The sequence below is a fragment of the Phoca vitulina genome, unplaced genomic scaffold, assembly GCF_004348235.1.
Source record: "Phoca vitulina isolate PV1807 unplaced genomic scaffold, GSC_HSeal_1.0 scaffold25, whole genome shotgun sequence".
Taxonomy (NCBI): domain Eukaryota; kingdom Metazoa; phylum Chordata; class Mammalia; order Carnivora; family Phocidae; genus Phoca; species Phoca vitulina.
In genome coordinates, this window is record NW_022589728.1 from 4,287,752 (window position 1) to 4,298,569 (window position 10,818).

The following is a 10,818-nucleotide window of genomic DNA, read 5'->3' on the forward strand; positions in this document are numbered from 1 at the left end:
TGGCAAATATGGCGCAATCCTTGATTTACCAAATAATGTCTACAGATTTAACAAAGTTTGTAAAGCCTAATATATATCCATGTTTTTTGTGAGTTCCTCTGTGAGTGATTCTATGTCCTGAATGAGTGTATCAAATGAATCTCCCTGAAAGAGGATATAATGAGTGTGATGTCGTGCCTGTGCTCTTGGACAAAGTTGAGTGAAGTTAAGCTCTTGCTTGCAAAGATTGTGTGGTGTCAAGGCTTTGAGGTACCCCATGGGCACAAAGAGTTGAAAGAAAACTTCAGCTGAGGGGCTGTTGAAAGAACACTGAGCAGAACATATTAGCCAAATCTATAACAGAAATTTTATCAGTTGCTGATTAGATAGAGTCAGTAATTTCAATGATATTGTATATGGGGGGTTCAGTGTGAGCCACAGCATTATTGCAATAGTCTACTATGAGGAGCCACTTTTTCTTTCTAAGTTTAAGAACAGGCCAAATTGGACTGAATGAAGAAGCAGTGAAGATAATTAGCTTTAAAAAAAGAAAGTCTTGAATAGTGGGTTTTAATGCTTGAAATCTATTTTAATTTACACTGGGCCATAACATATTAACTGGGGGAAGATCTCTGAGGTCCTATTTTATCAAGACGACTTGAAAATTCCAAAGACCAATTTAATTTTAACTTACTACTCATTGCATAACAGCAATGCCTACTCTGAGGTATTTCAGTGTACTGGGTTCTACAGTAGTGCAGAATTTAGGCAACATAATAGTTCTGATGGTCAAGCAGAGGCACATCTATTTGTACTCTATTTTATATTTTGTAAGTCTTTTAAGAGTATAAGAAGTACCTTGCTTAATATTTAGAATCCCCAGGTATATCTCTAATTTGACCCTCATGCTGTGAAGATTAAAACCATGAAGAGTTGCCAGTGGGTACATTTTGACAGATATTAAGGTTAATTCAGATCCAAAGTTGTTGAGTGCTCACTTTGGCAGCACATACTAAAATTGGATAGATACAGAGATTAGCATGGTCCCTGTGCAAGGATGAAAGCAAATTTGTGAAGCATTCCATATTTAAAAAGAAAAAAAACAACAACACAAAGTTGTTGAGACACAAAAGTCAATCAGTAGCCTTTTATCTTTTGTTATATAAATGATGTTAGTAAATTTTATCTTTTGTTATATAAAATAATTTAGTAAATTTTGGATTGGGTCAAATTGTGGACCTCTGTTTCAGTTTTCTATACCCACGTTTCTATTTTTATTTTATCCTTCTTTTCTGTTTTAAATTGTTGTTGTTGTTGGATATATTTCAGACAAATTTCTCTCTCCCTTGCTCATATGCATGAGCTTGTTCCTCCAGAGAGCCTCAAATTAGCATCTCCAGGGTTTGTAGCCTCCCCATGGCAATGGTTGCAGTCATGGGATTGAAGCTGGGCTTATGTTGGTTTTGAATTAATTACTTCAGTGTGCCACAGGGGTGGCATGAGTGCTTTTCTCTATAATCTTGAGGATCAAGATCTTTGTTGTAACAGAAGCATAGACAGCAGCAGCAGCAGAAGTATATTTATGAGTCTTAGTGAGCCCTGTGCTCTTAGATGTATAGACTTCAGCATTCCAGATAATGACTGCATTTTTTTTCTTTCTCTTTTTTAAAATTCATTAGTGGCGCTGTTTCATGAGTGACCAACTGATGTGCCCATATCTTGCATAGAGTACAAGACTTGCAGCACTTTACAGAACAGAGGTCAAAATGTGGCTGAGACACACAGTGAATTGGTAACAGGTGAGACTCTTTCCCCTAAACCTATTGTCAACTAGTTTTATTCTAAATACACAGATATTTCCATGTTGAAATGCATAACCCAGGGCCACTAGAGAGGGCCCCAAGCATGTATGACTCTCCTTCCAAAACCAAATACTGAAAATTCTGACTTAGGTCAGATAAATATATAATAAAGTTTCTATAAAACTCAACAAATGTAGCTCAGTGCAGCAAAACTCAAGAACAAGTTTGCCAGAAAGAAGTGGAGCCATGCCACATACAATGCTTAGTGGCTTCTAATCAGCTAGTGGAAAGATTTATTACTTATATATGGGGCTATTTGGGAAGAGTGTCCCAAGCAGATTTCAAAAATTGCTTGCGAGAGGAAGGAAAGGAGGCTGACTTGGAATTTTCATTGACTTTAGGGGGTGTGTCAGGGTGGGAGGGTCCTACACATGGTCAGGAGCTTGTGTGGTTTAATCTCCCAAGATGACAAATGAGAAAGCATCCAGGCTTTCTTATTAGGTTGCCCAGAAGGGAAGAGAGAAGTGTTTAAAGCCTGATAGATCAAGCAGGCAAAAAAATCACTAAAGTATAGTTGATTTAAGAATATTATCAATCAAATTGATCTAATTGACATGGGTAGAATACTTCCTGACAATAGAATACACATTCTTTTCATACTCACATGTAACATTCACATTCTTGGCTCCCAAAAAACCCTAGCAAATCACAAAAACTGGAAATCATACGAGGTATGACTTCACATAGTAATGCAATTAAATAAACTAGAAATCAGTGAAAAAGACAGCTAGTAAATACAATTCTAAATAATATATGCATCAAAAGGAAGTTTGAGGGGAAATTTAAAAATATACCCAAATGAAAGTGGAAAAAACAGCTTATCAAAATTTGTGGGGTGCAGCAAAAACAGTACTTAGAGAGAAATTTATAGCAATAAGAGCATGTATAAGAAAAAAAGAAAGATCTAAAACCAGTAACTTGGGCTTCCACCTTAGGAAACTAGAGAAAGAAGAAGATTTTAAGTATAAAACAGTAGAAGGAAAATATAATAATAATAAAAAAGATCCCCAAAACAAATAAATTGAAAACAGGGAATCAAAAGCAACAAAATTAAAGGCTGCTTCTTTGGAAAGATCAATAAAATTGATAAGCACTTAGGCTATCCGGAGGGCGGGGGAGACATATTACCAATGTTAGAAAGAAGGTTCATCACTATGGCCTCATAGACAATAAAAGAAAAATAATATGAATGTCTATTCCCACAAATTTGATAACTTAGATGAACTTTATTAATCCCTATAAGACAAAACTATGAAAATATACACAATCAAAGATCAATAATTTGAATAGGCCTATATCAATTATAGTAATTGGATCAATATTAATGATCTCCCCAAAAAGAAAGCAGCACAGCCTAAGTTTCACTGGTGAATTTTACCAAGTATTTAAAGAAGAAATAATGCCAAATTCTATGTGATCCTGCCCGAGGAGTGGGGAGGAAGCAGAGGGTTACTTTCTAATGTATTTTATGAGGCATGCATTACTCTATTACCAAAACTGTATAAAGCCATTACAATAAGAGAATAACAGACCAATACCTGTTATGAACATAGGTGCAAAAATTCTACACAAAATATTATCAAATTGAATTCAACAATATGTAAAAAAGACTTATACGATGTATACAGTGTCAACAAAGAATAAATAAGTGGATTTATTTAAGATATTTAAGGCTGGCTCAACATTCAAAACTTAACCAATAGGATCAACTATGTCAAAACTAAAACTATTGGATTATATTGATTGGCAAAGAAAAGGAAAAAGAGTAAAGAAAAACTCCCAAATTCAGGATCTAGACTTCCTGCATGGCAACATGAGATATTCTGCAGACATACTCCCAGTGATACTGTTGAGAAGTGGTTTTTTTTAAAGATTTTATTTATTTATTTGACAGAGACACAGTGAGAGAGGGAACACAAGCAGGGGGAGTGGGAGAGGGAGAAGCAGACTTCCTGTGGAGCAGGGAGCCGGATACAGGGCTGGATCCCAGGGCCCTGGGATCATGACCTAAGCCGAAGGCAGACGCTTAATGACTGAACCACCAAAGCGCCCCGAGAAGTATTTTAGAAAACAACCACTTAAAATCTGTAGAAGTGGTTCTAAGATCATACAACAAATGAAGAGACATTTATTCAAGAAAATTTCCTAAAGCTCAGTAGAAGAAGGGAGAGTCTATGGCATCTAAATCATGATATGATCCCTGACAGCTTCCAGCCCAACATGACAGAAACTCCACTGCAGATGAACATAGCTGAGAACACAGAGCTCCTTCTTCCCTGATCTCTAGGTCAGAAGGCTACAATATCTTCCCAGGAGGCACACGACAACAACAATTCTCATTCTGCCCCGGTAATTTGTTGCAGAGGCTAAATTCCAGGTGAGTGGAGCTGAGAGGTAAGGGCTCCCTTTTCTGCCTACCTCCCACTCATTGGATGCAGGCTCCACTTTGGCTGTAACATGTTGAGAAAGGCCCCGATAACCCTAGCACAAGTTAATTTGTAAAGGTTTGCAGATCCCCAAGCATACACTCTGCTGAGTACCTAGCTTAACAGCATGGGTTTCAATCAGAGAGAAGCCTGCCACTGTCCCCGCTGCCAGTTCTAGAGCCATGGCTCAAAGATTTTGCCCAGGCGGAGGCAGGCCAAAGATTTTTCCAAAAGAACCAATTTCATTTGCAACAGAATATTTGTAAGTCCAAGCTTAAGATGATATCAAACATTATTAGAGATTGTAGTGAAAAGCAATTTAGGAAGAAACTAGTAGATAACTAGAGATATAAGGTAACCCCAAAACGAGCTAGTTTACCACAGAGAATCAGAGAAAAAGAAGTGGAAAGAGAGCCCTCCTGAGGTCAGAACAAATCTTAAACACTGGCCTCAAAAATTGAGCCCAATTTAGTTGGTTCGTTTTGTGAAACAAAATATCGCAGGGCATTATTGAAAATAATAGAGTAATAATCCTGCAAAATGAAAGGAGCTTAATAGTTGGGTGTGTTGAGGAAAATAGGCAAAGAAAACCCTACAAATAACACTATCATCTCAAGTTAACTGTGCATTCCCAAGGCTGCACCTTCCAAGTAACAACATCAGAGACTTCACACAGCAAAGAAGAATCAGATTTATTTATTTATTTATTTATTCATTCATTCATTCGTTTATTTTTAATATTAAATGTGCTTTTTAATTTTTTTAAGATGTTATTTGTTTATTTGAGAGAGAGAGAGAAAGCACGTGAAACAGAGAGAGAGCACGAGCAGGGGAAGGGAGAGGGAGAAGCAAACTCCCCGCTGAGCAGGGAGCCTGACATGGGACTGTATCCCAGGACCCTGGGATTATGGCCTGAGCCGAAGGCAGCCGTTTAACCAACTGAGCCACCCAGGCGTCCCGAATCAGACTTTATTAAAGCAAGCAATCAAGCGACTGAACAAGTAAACAATGAACAATAACAAGCCTTGGGTGGGGGGGGGGTGGAGAACAGTATTCAGAGTTGCTACAATATATTATATAAAAAAGTCCAATCCCTTACAAAATATTTTGAGACATGCATAAAAATGGGGAAGTGTAACACATCCATGAGGGGAAAAGAAGGCAACAGAAACTGCCCATGAGATCTACTAGAAATAGACAAACACTTCAGAATAGCCATTATAAATATGTTCAAAGAACTAAAAGAAAGCATGCCTAAAAAAAGAAAGGAAAGTGTGAGGATAATGGCTCAGCAAATAGAGAATATCAGTAGAGAGATAGAAACATATAGACATACATATCTCCAAATAGAAAATCTACACTAACTGAAATTAAAATTCACTAAGGGACTCAATAGTAGATTTAAACTGGCAGAAGTAAACATTAGCAAACTTGAAGATAGATTGACAGAAATTATGAAATCTGAATAGAGATAAAAAACAAGAAGGAATAAAAATAAGCAATCTCAGCAAAATGTGGGGCCCCATGAATCGTACCAACATAGCAACATACATGAATGGGAATGCCAGAAAAGAGGCAAGAGAAAGGAGCTGAAGAAACACTCAAAGAAATAATGGCTAAAAAGTTCCCAGATTTGAAGAAAAACTTTAACCTACACATTGAAGAAGCTTGAAAACCTCCAACTAGGAGAAAGACAAAAAGATCCCAAACTTGTATCGTAATAAAAATAATGAAATCCAATGACACAGAGAATATCTTAAAAGCAGCGAAAAGAAAAATAAGTCATCACTTAGAAGGAAGCTTCAAAAACACTAAGAGTTTATGGCTTATCATAAATAATGGATGGAGAAAGCAGTGGGATAACATATTCAAAATGCTCAAAGGAAAAAAAAGAAAAGAAAAAAAAAAAAAAACCTGGAGCCAAGAAGTCTGTTATCAGTCTTTTAGGGCTTCCATAACAATTTACAGCAGACTGAGTGGCTTAAACAACAGAGATTTACTTTCTCACAGTTCTAGAGACCAGAAGTGCCAGATCAAGTTCTGGCAGATTCAGTTTCTGGGGCAGGTTCACTCTATGGCTTGTAGATGGTCCCCTTCTCAATAGGTTTTCACATATATTTTCCTCACTGCATGTATGAAAAGAAAAGAAAAAAAAAACCCACAAGGGAGAATTCTTCCTCTTCTTACAAGAAGTCCTATGGAATTAGGGTCCCACTTTATGACCTAATTTAACCTTAATTACCTCTTAAAGACTTAACCTCCAGAAATAGTCACATTGGAAGTTAGGGCTTTAACATTTACATGTTGAGGGGACATAATTAAGTCCATGGCAAATCCTATATTCAGCAAGCTATATCTTAAAAATAAAAGTAAAATGAAGACATTCCCAAATAATAAAAATAAAAAAAATTGTTGCAAGAAGAACCAGCTTTCAAGAAATACTAAAGGGAGTTCTTCAGGCTGAAAGCAAATAACCCAGACAGTAACTGGACACTACATGAAGAAAAAGAGCACCAGTGAAGGTAATTTTGTAATTTTAAAGGATAGTATGAGTTCATATTTCCTTGCTTTTGTTCTCTTAAGTGATTTTAAAAGCAATTACATAAAACAATATGTATGTAATTATACTGTTAAGCCTATAACATATAAAAATGTAAAGTATTTGCCAATAACAGCACCAGGGACTAGGGTGGGAGCAAAAATCTATAGGGCTAAGGAAATAGTTCCAATAGTAACTTGAAGCCACAGAAAGAATGAATAGAAACAGGAATAAAATTAAGAAGGCTAATATAAGAAAAGCTATTAAATATATACTTGCTACCCTTTCTTCTCTCAGCTTCCTAAAAAACATAAGATTATATAAAGTAATAATTATAACAATGTATTGTTGAGCTTATGACATATGTATGATTTAACATATATAATAATAATACATATTATCTCTTCCCAAAGTAAGGAAAGAGAAGTTGAGCTATATAGGAATAACATTTCTGAATCTCATTGTAATAAGCTTAACATATAGTAAAAAATGAAGTAAATTTTGCTAAGTTAAAGTGTATATGGCAAGCCCTAGAATAGCCACTAAAGAAAAAAAACTCAGTACAATATAGTGAAAAAAATTTAAGAAATTAGAAAATGTTACATTAATTTTCACTTAATGCAAAAGAGAGCTATAAAAGAGAGAGAAAGAAAAAATAAGAGATGGCATATATAGAAAACAAAAGGATAAATGGCAGGTATATCTATCTACATTAATAATGTTAAATATAAATGGGTTAAAGAATCCAATAAAGCCAGAGATTGTCAGACTGAAAAAACAAAACAAAACAAAACAAGATCCAACTTAAAGGATGGAAAAAAATATATATATATTATGCAAATAACAACTATAAGAAAGCTGGAGTGGCTATACCAATATTAGACAAAATAGACTTTAAAACAAAAACATAATTGTAGATATAGAGGTGGAAATATAAGAGCCAAAACTATAAAAATCTTACGGCTAAATCTTCATGACCTTGTGTTTGTCAACAGAGTCTTAAATGTGACACCCAAAGCACAATCCACACTAAAAAATTGGATAATTTAACTTCATCAAAATTAAAAACTGTTGTGCTTAAAAATATACTATCAAGAAAGTGAAAAACTGTTGTGCTTAAAAATATACTATCAAAAAAGGGAAAAAATATTTGCAAATCATATATTTGATAAATGATGTGTGTCCAGAGTAATTCTTACAACCCAATAATAAAAAATCAAACAAAAAAATTAAAAATGGATAGATGATTTGAATAGACATTTCTGTAAAGAAGATATGCATATGGCCAATAAGCACATCAAAAGATGTGCAACATCATTGGTTAGAGAAATGCAAATCGATATCACAATAAGATGCCTCTTCATACCCAGTAGGGTGGATGTAATCATAAAAATTAGACAACTATTGATGAGAATGTGGTGAAATTGGAAACCTCATAAACTGCTGGTGGTAATGTAAAAGAGTGCAGTCACTTAAAAAAACAGACTATAAGTTTTCCAGAAAATTAAAAATAATTACAGTTTTCCCTGGAAATTTGACTTTAGGGATATACCCAATAAAAATAAAAATATATCTCCAACGAGAACTTGTACACAAATGTTCATCACAGCATTATAATCGCTAATATGTGGAAAATAACCCCAAATGTCCACCAATTGATGAATCAATAAGCAAAATGTGGTATATCGATGCAATGGAACACTATTTGGCCCCCAAAATGAATAAATTATGTATATATGATGCTACATGTATGAACTTTAAAACATAATGTTAAGTGAACAAGCAAGTCACAAAATACCACATATGATTCCAATGTATGAAATGTTGATATTTGGTAAATATAGGAAAAAAGAAAATAGATTACTGGTTTCTTAGGCCTGGGGCAAAAGGAGCATGAGAGGTAATTACTAAAGGGTACAGGTTTTCTTGAAGAGATGATGGAAAGGTCCTAAAATTGCTGTGATGATAGCTGCAAATTCTGTGCAAATACTAAAAGCTATTGAATTGTACACTTCAAATGGGTGAATATAGTTTGGATTTTTCTCAACTTGGAAATATCCTGAAGCTAACATCTCACCTAATGGTTTGAAACTGGGAGCAAGATTGGGAGTTAAGGATGAACTCTCTTATTCCACATTATGCCAAAAGCCTGCACTAGGACAATACACAAGAAAAGTAAATCAATTGTATTCAAATTGAAAAGGAAGCTATGAATCAGTCCTTATAAGCTGACAACATTTTGGTCTATATAGAAAATCTCAAAGTATTAACAAAAAACTGTTGGAACTAATAGGCAAATATAGCAAGCAGGATATAAGGTTTATATACAAAACTTAACTTTTTAGCTTTCCTGTATCCTAGCAATGAACAATTGGATTTTGAAGTTTAAAAACATACCACTTACAATAGCACACTAACAAAACTTATGGTTAAATCTAACAAAATATGTACATGATATACATGTAGAAAAGTATAAAACTCTGAGGAAAGAAGTTGAAGTTGATCTAAACCAATAGAGTGTTCATGGATTGGAAGACTCAAAATTATTAAATGTCAAATTTTCTTAAGCACTTGATCTATAGACTCAATGCAACACAAAAGTCTCTACAAGACGTTTTTTAGATATGAATAAACTGATTCCAAATTTATGGAAAGGTAAAAACTTAGAATAGCCAATACAAAACTAAAGAAAAACAAAGTTCAAGGACTAATACAACCTGATTTCCATACTTATCATAAAGCTATAGTTATCAAGACAGTCATCAAGACAGGGAGAGAATAGACACAGATCAAAGAGAAAAGACAACCAGAATGAAACCCAAACAAATAAATTCAACTGATCTTAGAAAAAGAAACAAAGGCCATTCAATGGATGTTTATATAATCCCCCCTCCAAAATGAACTGAGACACAGAGCTTACATCCTTGGGAAAAGTTAACTCAAAATGGATCATAGGCCTTAATGCAAAATGTAAAATACAAAACTTCCAGAAGACAACAGAAGAGAAAATTTGTGAGGTTTGAGGTTTTATAATGAGTTCTTAGATAAAATACTAATTGCATGTTCCATGATAGATGAAAAGAAATAAAAAGGAAAATACACACACACACACACACACACACACATACACAAACACAACTTTATTTTTTATAGAGCACTTTTAGGTTTACAACAAAACTGAGCAGAAGATCCAGAGATTTCCTATATGCCCACTGCTTCCCCCCTACCAACATGCATAGCCCCCCTCATAATCAACATCCCTCACCAGGATGGTACATTTGTTAAAATTGATAAGCCTATAAAATTAACAAGTCAGGAAACGACAGATGTTGGTGGGGATGCGGAGAAAGGGGAACCCTCCTACACTGTTGGTGGGAATGCAAGCTCATGCAACCACTCCGGAAAACTGTATGGAGGTTCCTCAAAAAGTTGAAAATAAACCTACCATACGATCCAGCAATGGCACTACTGGGTATTTACCCCAAAGATACAAATGTAGGGATCCGAAGGGGTACGTGCACCCCGATGTTTATAGCAGCAATGTCCACAATAGCCAAACTGTGGAAAGAGCCAAGATGTCCATCGACAGATGAATGGATAAAGAAGAAGTGGTATATATATACATTGGAATATTATGCAGCCATCAAAAGGAATGAGATCTTGCCATTTGCAATGACATGGATGGAACTGGAGGGTGTTATGATGAGCGAAGTAAATCAATCAGAGAAAGACATGTATCATATGACCTCACTGATATGAGGAATTCTTAATCTCAGGAAACAAACTAAGTGTTGCTGGAGTGGGGGGTGGGGTGAGAGGGATGGGGTGGCTGGGTGATAGACACTGGGGAGGGTATGTGCTATGGTGAGTGCTGTGAATTGTGCAAGACTGTTGAATCACAGATCTGTACCTCTGAAACCAATAATGCAATATATGTTAAGAAAAAAAAAAAGAAGATAGCAGGAGGGGAAGAATGAAGGGGGGGAAATCGGAGGAGGAGACGAACCATGAG

General features: G+C 35.4%; 1 non-coding gene across 1 annotated transcript; it reads left to right on the top strand.

Annotated features, from left to right (window-relative positions):
- Positions 1-971: 971 nt before the first annotated feature.
- On the top strand, positions 972-1,070 carry LOC116643316. The gene has a single exon (XR_004301529.1). It is a non-coding gene; the product is annotated as a U6 spliceosomal RNA (small nuclear RNA).
- The last annotated feature ends 9,748 nt before the right edge of the window (positions 1,071-10,818 follow it).